Here is an 11,242-nt window from a genome sequence, read left to right as displayed (position 1 = left end):
TCTCTGTTTTTGCTTTCTTTGGTTTAGGTATCAAAATCATATTTGTGTCATAATGGGAATTTGGCAGAACTCCCTTAAAAAAAAGGTTTCTATATATGTATATGTATGTGTAGTATGTATATATATAAATTTTTCCTTAAATGTTTAGTAGAATTCACTTGTATATCTAATTTTTCTTCAGGATTTTTTTCTTAGGAAACTCACTTATGACTTCTCCAACTTCTTTTTCTTAGGTAAAGTTATTTAAGACTTTAATTTCATCTTCTATAAAACTCAAGCAATTTATATATTTGTAAATATTTTATTTCACTCAGATTGTCAATTTTACTGATGCATGGTAATTTAGGGACTTCTTTAATTTCATTGTCATTGGTGTTAAATTCACCTTTTTCATATTTGATACTGGTAATTTAGGTTTTTTTTTTCTTTTTTACTTTCAATTTTATCAATCTCTTTTTTGATTTTCAGTATTTTCATTTTGATATTTAATTCAAAATTTTTATTTTTTCTTATAGTTGTTTTTAGTTTCATGGTCATTCATTGATGTATGCATTTAGAGACATAAAATTTCCCTCAGGTACTTGGCTATTTACCAGCAATTTAAGTATGTTATGCTTCCATAACATTTTTGTGGCTCAGTCATTTTTCAGTTGTGCCCAACTCTTTGTGACCACATTTTGGGATTTTCTTGGCAAAGCTACTTTAGTGATTTGCCATTTCTTTCTCCAATTCATTTTATAAATGAAGCAATTTGCAAATAAGACAAACAGAGTCAAATAACTCACTGAGATTTACACAGCTAGTAAGTGTCTGAGGCCAGATTTGAATTTAGGAAATTGAATCTCATGATTCTAGACCCCTCATTCCATCTACATCATCATTTAGCTGCCTTAATATTTTATTGAATAAACTTTTAATTGCATTATGGTTTGAAAACTGGGCATTTAATATTTCTTATCTTCTGCCTTTGTTTATGAAGTTCTTAAGTCCTAAGTTATGATCCGTTTTTGTGAATGTACTATATTGTTGGCACACATACAAGGAAAGCAATAGCTAGAGTTATACTACTTTAACTCTACTTAGTTTTCTCCAGAGTTGCATCATATATGATTTTTCTAAAATTCTACTCATTTACTTAACTTCTTTTTTATTTATTTTGTTTTTAAGTGCAATTTTATTTTGATTAAGCGTATTGTCTTTCCTCTTGACTTTTATTCTTTCTAATTATGTGTAAAGAAAGTCTTCAACATTCACATTTTATTGATTTTCTATTTTCTATTTGAGTTCCAAAATTTTTTCTCCTTCCTTTTCTTTTTTCCATCTCCCCAAGATGGCAAGTTATTTGATATAGATCATACATGTTAGATCATTATTTTGAACATATTTCTATATTAATCATGTTGTGAAAAAAGAGTCAGACCAAAAAGGGAAAACCAGAAAGAGAAAAAAATGGGGGGGGGAGGTGTTAGGATTCTTACAAGGTGCTAAGTCATTGAAATTGATAGAGACAATAATTATCTAATTTAGCATCGTTCGGTATGATTGATCTGATCCTACAAGGAGATGTTATGGGCCAGAATTTGAAACAAGGTACTCAGTGGAATTGATAAAATAATGATTCTCTAATTTACATGTACTTAGTACTTACTATAATTCCACAAGATTCACACCTTTAAGAGAGCATAAATAAGGAGGAGCTGACAAGCTCACTAGAGGAAAAAAGCCTGCTCCTGTATTTCCAGGAGATTCACAAGTCGGAAGCCCACAAGCCCACTCTCTGGGAGGAGGAATCAAGATTCATTCCAACTTCCACCTTTGTGGTGGCTGGAGGCTGAAGGACAAATTTTGGATTCAGAGGAGAAATTCAGAGGGAGCTCTTGGAACCAAGGAGAGAGATAGGCCTCTAAGAAAGTTAGCTGGGCCCAGGAAAAGAGACAAGACTTTGAAGGAGAAAATAAAGGATCTGGACTTTAATTCCTGGCTGCATTCGGAGTGATTACACTGAACTAAAACTAAGGCTGCCTCCAGAAGCTCCCCAAGAAAACTGCTCCCAGAGAACTTTATGTTTTAGAGAAGAGAGTATTACAGGGAGGATGGGGAGAGTATGTTTGATCTTCATTCAGACTCCACAGTTCTTTCTCTGGATGTTGATAACATTTTCTATCTGAAATCTTTTGGAATTGCCTTTGTTTGTTTGTTTGTTTGTTTTGTTTTACTTTTTCTGTGAAGAGCATTATAGTTCATCATTGCACAATATTGCTTTTACTGTGTAAAATGTTCTCTTGGATTTGTTCATTTCAATCAATTCATGTAAGGCTTTACAGGTTTTTTTCTAAAATTAACTTACTCATCATTTCTTATAGCAAAATAACATTCCATTAAATTCTTACACCACAATTTGTTCAGCCATTCCCCATTGATGGGCATCTCCTCAATTTCCAATTCTTTATCACCACAAAAAGAACTGCTACAAATATTTTTGTACAGGTGAATACTTTTCCATTTTTTACAGTCTCTTTGGAATAAAGTCTAGTAGTTGTATATTGTATCAAAGATTATGCAGTTTGATTGACCTTTGACCTAATTTCAAAGTGTTCTGTAGAATGGTTGGATCAGTTCACAGTTTCACCAAGTTCAAAATTCTGACTTTCCTACAGCTTCATAATTTTCTCTATTTCATTTATTTTATCTATTATTTGGTTATAAATTCTTCCTGTTTCCATAGAACTGAAAAGGAAACTATTCCTAGATTTCTGTACATCTTTTATGTCTAAATCATAAGTTCATTTTGACCTTATCTTGGTATACAATATATGATGATGATATCTAGTTTCTGCTATATTTGTTTTCCATGTTCCTAGCCATTTTTGTCAAAGAGTGAATTCTTATCCCCAAAACTGGAATCTTTGGATTTATCAAACAGTAGATTACTATAGTTGTTGACTACTGAGTCTTGTGTTCAAACAATTGGTATTTAATTGAGGATTTTTGATTTTTTTTTCTAATTTATTTAGTACATAGTCAATTCATTCATCTCTCTTTCTTTATTTTATTCATGCAAGCATTTAGAGATGTAAAATTTCCCCCTGAGAACTCCTTTGGCTGCATCCCATAAGTTTTGTTATATTGTATCATTGTTTTCATTCTCTTGGATGATATTATTTCTATGATTTGTTGTTTGGCCCTCTTATCCTTTAAGATTAGATTATTTAATTTCCAATTAGTTTTTAATCTATCTTTCCATGATCCTTTATTACATTTAATTTTTATTGCATCATGATCTGAAAAGAATGTATTTAATATTTATTCCTTTCTGCATTTTATTGTGAAGTTTTTATGTCCTAACACATTGTTCTAACACACAATTTTTGTGTAAGTGCCATGTATCACTGAGAAAAAGGTACATTATTTTCTATCCACATTCATTTTTCTTCAAAAGTATATTATATATAATTTTTATAAAATTCTTCTCACTTTACCTTCTTTCTTGTTTATTTTATGATTTGATTAATTTAATTCTAATTGGCAGAAATTGAGATTCCCCATTTGTATAGTTTTGCTGCCTATTTCTTCCTTCAGCTCACTTAATTTCTCCTCTGAGAATTTGGGTGCTACAACCACTTGATGCATATATGTTTAATACAAATACTACTTCATTGTCTATGGTACCTTTTAGCAAGATGTGGTTTCCTTATTATCTTTTAATTAGTTCTAGTTTTGCTTTTGCTTTGTCTGACATCAGGATGACTACCACTAATTTTTTTTTTTTTAACTTCAGCTGCTCCCTTAAAATGAGTTTCTTATAAACAGCACATTGTAGGATTTTGGATTTGAGTCCATATTTGCTTCTGTTTTATGGGACTTTTATGTTTTAGTTTTATCACATTCACAGTTAAGATTAATAACTGTGTATATTCCTCCATCCTATTTAACCCCTGCTTATAACTTTCTATCTTCTTTCACCCTGTCTCTTCTCACCAGTGTTTTGTTTCTGATTATGCTTCCCTCAATTTCTCTCCCTTCTTTCAGCCCCACCTTCCCTTATTTTCCCTCTTTTTCCTCCTACTTTCCCATAGGATAAGATAAATTTCTTTACCCAACTGAGTATGAATCACTAAGTCAAAGCCAATGAGATGAAGATTCAAACAATGCTCATTCCCCTCCTTTCTTTTCCTCTACTGTAATATATCTTTTGCCCTTCTTAATGTAATGTATTTATCCTATTTTGCCTTTCCTTTCCTCTTCTTCTAGTAAAATCCATTTTACCCCTTAACTTTTTTGTCATAACATCAAAGTCAACTTATACCCACATCCTTTTTCTACCATTAATAATTACCCAAATAAAGATATAGTTTCTCAAGAGTTACAAGTATCATCTTCCCATATAAGGATGTAAATAGTTTAACCTCATTGAATAACTTATTTTTTCATTCATGTTTAATTTTTTATCCTTCTGAGAATTTTGAAGAATATTTGAAAATCTAATTTTCTGAAGATCTAATTTTATAGCCTTTTCATTAGGAAAGCTTGAAAGTCCCCTATTTAATTGAATGTCCATCATATCATGTTCAGCCTCCCCCCCCTACCAATCCTTTATTGTAGAAGTTGCTTAATCCTGTGTAATTCTGATTTTGGCTCCTTGATATCTCAATTTTTTTTTTAACTTTTTTCTGGTTACTTGAAGTATTTTCTTTTTGACCTGATAATTCTGGAATTTGGTTACAATATTCCTTGCAGTTTTCATTTTGGTATCTCTTTCAGGAGGTGAATGTTGGATTCTTTCATTGACTACGTTATCTTCTGATATCAGGGAAGTTTTCCACTATATTTTCTTGAAATCTGCTATTTTGGCTTTTTTTTTTTTTTTAAGATCATGGCTTTTTGTTAGTGTAATAATTCTTATATTTTCTGGATCTATATTTGAAGTCAGTTATTTTTCAAAAAGGTATTTTATATTTTCTTTATTTTTTTTTCATTCTTTTGATTGTGGTTGACTGATTCTTGGCTTGCCCCATTCTAATTTTTAAGGAATGATTTTCTTCAAGTAACTTTTGTACTTTCTTTTCCATTTAACCAATTCTACTTTTTAAGGAACTGTTTTCTTCAGTCAATTTTTCCTTTTCCCAATTCCTTCCTTTTCCCAAACTATTGACTCTCTTACATACCTTTAATTTCTTTCCCCAATTTTTCTCCTACCCCTTATTTGACTTTAAAAAGTTCCCTATTGCATTATATGTCAATTCTATGTCACCTATCCCCAAAAGATTACAATCAGTTTTTCTGGGTAGATTAAGGTCTATACCAAGTTTTTGACATTATTTTCCAGTTTTCCCAGCAATTTCCCAGCAATCACTAAGAAAATAGTGATTTCTTATCCCAGAAGCTGGAGTTGGGGGTGGGGGGGATGTAGTAATATTAGATTACTAAGGTATTCATTATTGTGTCATATGTATCTCATCTAGCCTGTTGATCCACCATTTCTTAGTGAGTACCAAATGGTTTTGATGACTGCTCCTTTATAATATAGTTTTAGGTCTGATACTGCTAAGGATACCATCCTTAATTTTTTTTCATTAATTCTCTTGATATTCTTGAGCTTTTGTTCTTCCTGAATTTTGTTATTATTTTTTCTAGCTCTATAAAATATTTTTTGGCAGTTTGATTGATGTGGCACTGAAAAAGTAGATCAATTTAGGCAGAATTGTCATTTTTATTATATTAACAGCCTACCTATGAGAAATTGATATTTTTCCACTTGTTTATAAATGACTTTATTTGTGTGAGAAGTATAATGTAATTGTGTTCATATAGCTTCTGGATTTGTCTTGGCAGGTAGACATCCAAATATTTTATTTTGTCTACAGTTATTTTAAATGGAATTTTTCTTTCTCTTCCTGCTGGGCTTTTTCAATAATATATAGAAATGCTGATGATTTGTATGGATTTATTTTATATTTTGCAACTTTGCTAAAGTTGTTAATTATTTCCAGTAAGTTTTTGGATGATTCTCTAGGATTTTCTAAGTATATCATCATATCATTTGCAAAGACTGATAGTTTTACCTCCTCATTACCTATTCTGATTCCTTTAATTTCTTTTTCTTTTGTTTTTGGTAAAACCAATATTTCTAGTACAATAATGAATAATAGTGCTGATAATGGGCATTTTTGTTTCACCCCTGATCTTATTGGGAATGGATCCATTTTCTCTTCATTACAAGTGAAGCTTGCTGTTGATTTTAGAGATGTTATTTATTATTTTAAGTAGAACTTTCTTTAAAAGCCCTCTGCTCTCTAGTGTTTTAATGGGAACGGGAGTTATATTTGTCAAAAGCTTTTTCTTCATTGATAGAGATTATCACATCATTTCTGTAGGTTTTGTTATTGATATAGTCGATTATGGCAATACTTTTCCTGATATTGAACCAGCCCTGCATTCCTGGTATAAATCCCACTTGTTCATAGTGTATTATCTTCTTCTGTTAATCTAGGTAATTTATATTTTTGTATCATCCATTTTGGTAAGATTGTCAGACTTGCTGCCATATAGTTGGGCAAAATAGCTGCTAATTATTTCTTTAATTTTTTTTTTATTGGTGGTAAATTCACCCTTTTCATTTTTAATACTGATAACTTGTTTTGTTTTGTTTTCTTTTTCTAATCAAATTAACAAAAGGTTTATCTATTTTGTTGATTTTTTTCATAAAACCACCTCCTTAGTTAGTTCAAAAGTTTTCTTAGTTTCAATTTTATTAATCTCCCCTTTTATTTTCAGAATTTCAAATTTGATATTTAATTGGAGGGTCTTAATTTGTTCTTTTATTAGTTGAATGCTCAATTGATTGATCTCTTTCTCTATTTTATTTATATAATTATTTAAAGATATAAAATTTTTTCTAAGAAATGCCTTGGGAAAAAAAAAAGAAAGAAATGCCTTGGCTGCATGTCATAGGTTTTGGTAGGTTGTCTCATTGTCATTATTTTCAATGAAATTATGAATTGTTTCTGTGATTTGTTGTTTGATCTTCTCGTTATTTAGAATTAGATTATTTTATTTCCAATTGGTTTTCAATCTATCTTTCCCAGGTCCTTTATTAGATATAATTTTTATTACATCGTGGTCTGAAAAAAAAGCACTTATGATTTCTGTCTTTCTGCATTTGATTTTGAGGTTTTTAAACCCTAATACATGGCCTATTTTTGTGTAGATGCAATGCATTGCAGGGGAAAAAAAAGGCGTATTCCTTTCTATCCCTATTCAATTTTCTCCAGAGGTCTCTCATATTTAGTTTTTCTAGGATTCTATTAACTTCCCTAGTTTCTTTCTTGTTTATTTTGTGGTTAGACTTGTCTTATTCTGAGAGAGAAAGGTTAAGGTCCCACACTAGAATAGTTTTGCTATTTCTTCATGTAACTGGCTTAATACCTTCTTTAAGAATTTGGATGCTCTACCACTTGATGCATATACATCTAGTATCCTTACTCCTTCATTGTTTATGTTACTCTTTATCAAGATGTACTTTCAAAACTTCTTTATCTCTTTTAATTAGATCTATTTTTTACTTTTGCTTTATCTGTGATCAGAACTGCAACCCTGCTTTTTTTTTTGCTTCAGCTGAAGCATAATAAATTCTGTTCCAATCTTTAATTTGACTCTGTATGTATCTCTCTGTTTCAAATGTGTTTTTGTAAATATATTGTTTTCTTATTTGAGAATTTCTCTTTTTTAATCCACTCAGCTATTTGCTTCCACTTTATGGGAAAGTTCACCCCATTCACATTCATAGTTATGATAACTAGCTCTGTATTTCCCTCCATCCTATTTTCTCCCCTGATTATAGTTTTGTTTTCTCTTTCCACCCTATCCCTCCTTAGTAATGTTTTGTTTTAACCCACCTCACCCACTACCTGCCATGTCTTCTATCACCCTTTTCCCCTTTTACTTACCCTTTTCTCTTAGTTGTTTCTGCCTTCCCTTTTATCCATCCCCTCCCTTTTCTTTCCTTTTCTCCTCCTACTTCTTTACAGGGTAATACATTTCTATATCCAATTGAATGATTGTTATTTCCCTATTGAGCCCAAACTGATGAGATCAAGCTTCAGACAATGCTCATCCCCCTCTTTTCTTTCCCTCTATTGTAATAGGTTTTTTTGTGCCCTCTTTATGTGACCTATTTTATCCCATTATACCTTCTTTTTTTTCTCTTCTCCTTGTCCCTTTTCATCCCTTATGTTTTTTCTTTGATAATATCATATCAGAGTCCATTCATAAATATACCCTCCATCCATTTTTGTCCCCTCTAATTGATACAGTTCTCAAGAATTATGGATATCATTTTCCCATCTAGGGATATAAACAATTTAACCTTTAAATAACATATACATTTTCCCCTGCTCATCTTTCTATGCTTCTTTTGTGCCTTGTGCTTGAAGATTAAAATTTCTGTTTAGCTCTGTTTTTTTTTTTCTATTAGAAATAATTGAAAGTCTCTTATTACAGTAGAGATCCATCTCTTTCCTGAAAGATGATATTGTCTTGATGAGTAGTTAATTCTTGGCTGTAACCCCAAGTCCTTTGCCTTCTGAAATTTAGTATCTTGGCTCCATCCCCAAAAGTCCTTCTTTATAATTTCTTGAAATATGTATCATCTCCTTTTTGATCATAGCTTTTGGTTGGTCCAAGAATTCTTAAATTAGTTCTCCTTGATTTTTTCCATTTATTTCTGATGAGGTATTTTGCATTTTATTCTATCATTTCATTGTTTTGACTTTGTTTTATTGTTTCTTAATGTCTCATGGATTCATTAGCTTTCATTTAACCGTTTCTAATTTTTAAGTAATTTATTTAATGAGATTTTGTACCATTTCCCCACTTGTCCAATTCTTCTTTTTAAGTTTTTTTTTTCTTTCCTGAAATAAAGTTTTATGCCTCTTTATCATTTGGTCATTTCTGTGTTTTTTTTTTTTTTAAGATAATATTTTCTTAAGTATTTTTGTGTCTTTTTTCCTAAACTTAATTGTCTTTTCATAATTTTTCTTGCATTACTCTCAATAGTTTTAACGAATTTTTATTTAAGTTGTTCAAATCTTATTTGATTTAATTTAAAAATAATTCTTCTTGGAATTCTTGTTGATCTTTTGTCCAATTTGCATTTTTCTTTGAAGCTCTGCTTGTAGTTTTTGGACATCATTGTCTTCTGTGTTTATATTTTTGTTTTCCCTGTCTCCATAATCACTTTTCATGGTCTTTTTTATTGTTTGCTTATTTTTTTCAGGTTATTTCTTGACTTTGAATTTAAGTTGGGCTATGTTCATTTGAGGGTGGAGGAAAATATTCGTAGCTTCTGGCTTTTTTGCATTACTGTTTTTAGAGCCATTTCTGGGAGTAAGTTTTTGTTGCTTTTCAGATGGTGTGATATAAGGAGAAATGTGGCCACTGCTTTGATCTTCTTCTTCTTGTTTTTTTTTTTTTTTTTTAATTTAAGGCTGGGGTTAAGTGACTTGCCCAGGGTCACCCAGCTAGGAAGTGTTAAGTGTCTGAGACCAGATTTGAACTCGGGTCCTCCTGAATTCAAGGCTGGTGCTCTATCCACTGTACCACCTACCTGCCCCCACTGCTTTGATCTTTATCCTTGTCCTTACCTGTGGTTCCTTGCAACTGAAATTGCTACTGGTGCTCAGAGTGCCTGATCCCTTGTGACTGAGAGAACATTTCTCCACTCTTGAACTGTGACTGGGAAATAAGCATAGGCAATGGAGATGACAAAGAGCACTCTCTTCTATGCCCAGTGCTAACACAAGAGTCATTTAAAATCTCTCTTTTTTAAAAATAAAAGCTTTTTTATTTACAAAACATATGCGTAGGTAATTTTTCCAACACTGACCCTTGCAAACCTTTTGTTCCAAATTTTCCCCTCTTTCTCCCCACCCAACCCCTAACAGCCAGGTGGTCCAATACATGCTAAATATGTTAAAATACATATTAAATCCAATATATGTATACATATTTATACAGTTATCTTGCTGCACAAGAAAAATCATATCAAGAAGGAAGAAAAAGAAAAACTGAGAAAGAAAGCAAAATACAAGCAAATAACAAGAGAGAATAAGAATGCTATGTTGTATTTCACACTCTGTTCCCATGGTTCTCTCTCTGGGTATAGATGGCTCTCTTCACCACTAAACAATTAGAACTGGTTTGAATCATCTTATTGTTGAAGAGAGCCACATCCATCAGAACTAATCATCATTTAGTCTTGTTGTTGCCGTATACAGTGATCTCCTGGTTCTGCTCATTTCACTTAACATCAGTTGAAGTAGGTCTCTCCAAGCCTCTCTGAAATCATTCTGCTGTTCGTTTCTTACAGAACAATAATATTCCATAGCATTCATATACTATAATTTATTCTGCCATTCTCCAATTGATAGACATTCACTCAGTTTCTTGCCACTACAAAGAGGGCTGCCACAAATATTTTTGCATATGTTTGGTCCCTTTTCCTCCTTTAAGATCTCTTTGGGATATAAGCCCAGTAGAAATACTGCTGGATCAAAGGGTATTCACAGTTTGATAACTTTTTGAGCATAGTTCCAAACTGCTCTCCAGAATGGCTGGATCCATTCACAGGTCCACCAACAATGTATCACTGTCCCAACTTTTCCACATCCTCTCCAATATTGGTCATTATTGTTTCCTGTCATCTTAGCCAATCTGACAGGTATGTAGTGGTATTTCAGAGTTGTCTTAATTTGCATTTCTCTGATTTGGAGCACCTTTTCATGTGACTACAAATAGTTTCAATTTCTTCATCTGAAAATTGTCTGTTCATATAATTTGACCATTTATCAATTGGAAAATTGCTTGAACTATTATAAATTGGGACTGAGGTGTTTTCAAGTGTGATAATTACAAGGCATTTAAAAAAAACTGTCCCAGGTAAGTTTACAAATAATTTTTTCAAATATGCATAAATTAAATTGATGCCTATTTTACACAAATTGTTCTCAATCATTGAGAAAAAAATAATTATACAAAATTCTTTGAATAGACCACTATGAAACTATGGAAACTATTAAACCATGGAAAGATAATGTAGAATAATAGAACCATATAAAATATCATGAATAAATATTGATGCAAAAATATTAAGAAAAATATAGTAAAAGGATTTAGTAATGTATCTAACATAAATATTATATACACACAGTACAATTAATTATTTGACAAAAATATAACACTAATT

Source organism: Sminthopsis crassicaudata, chromosome 2 (assembly GCF_048593235.1).
Source record: "Sminthopsis crassicaudata isolate SCR6 chromosome 2, ASM4859323v1, whole genome shotgun sequence".
Taxonomy (NCBI): Eukaryota; Metazoa; Chordata; class Mammalia; order Dasyuromorphia; family Dasyuridae; genus Sminthopsis; species Sminthopsis crassicaudata.
Note: the sequence above shows the minus strand (reverse complement) of the source record.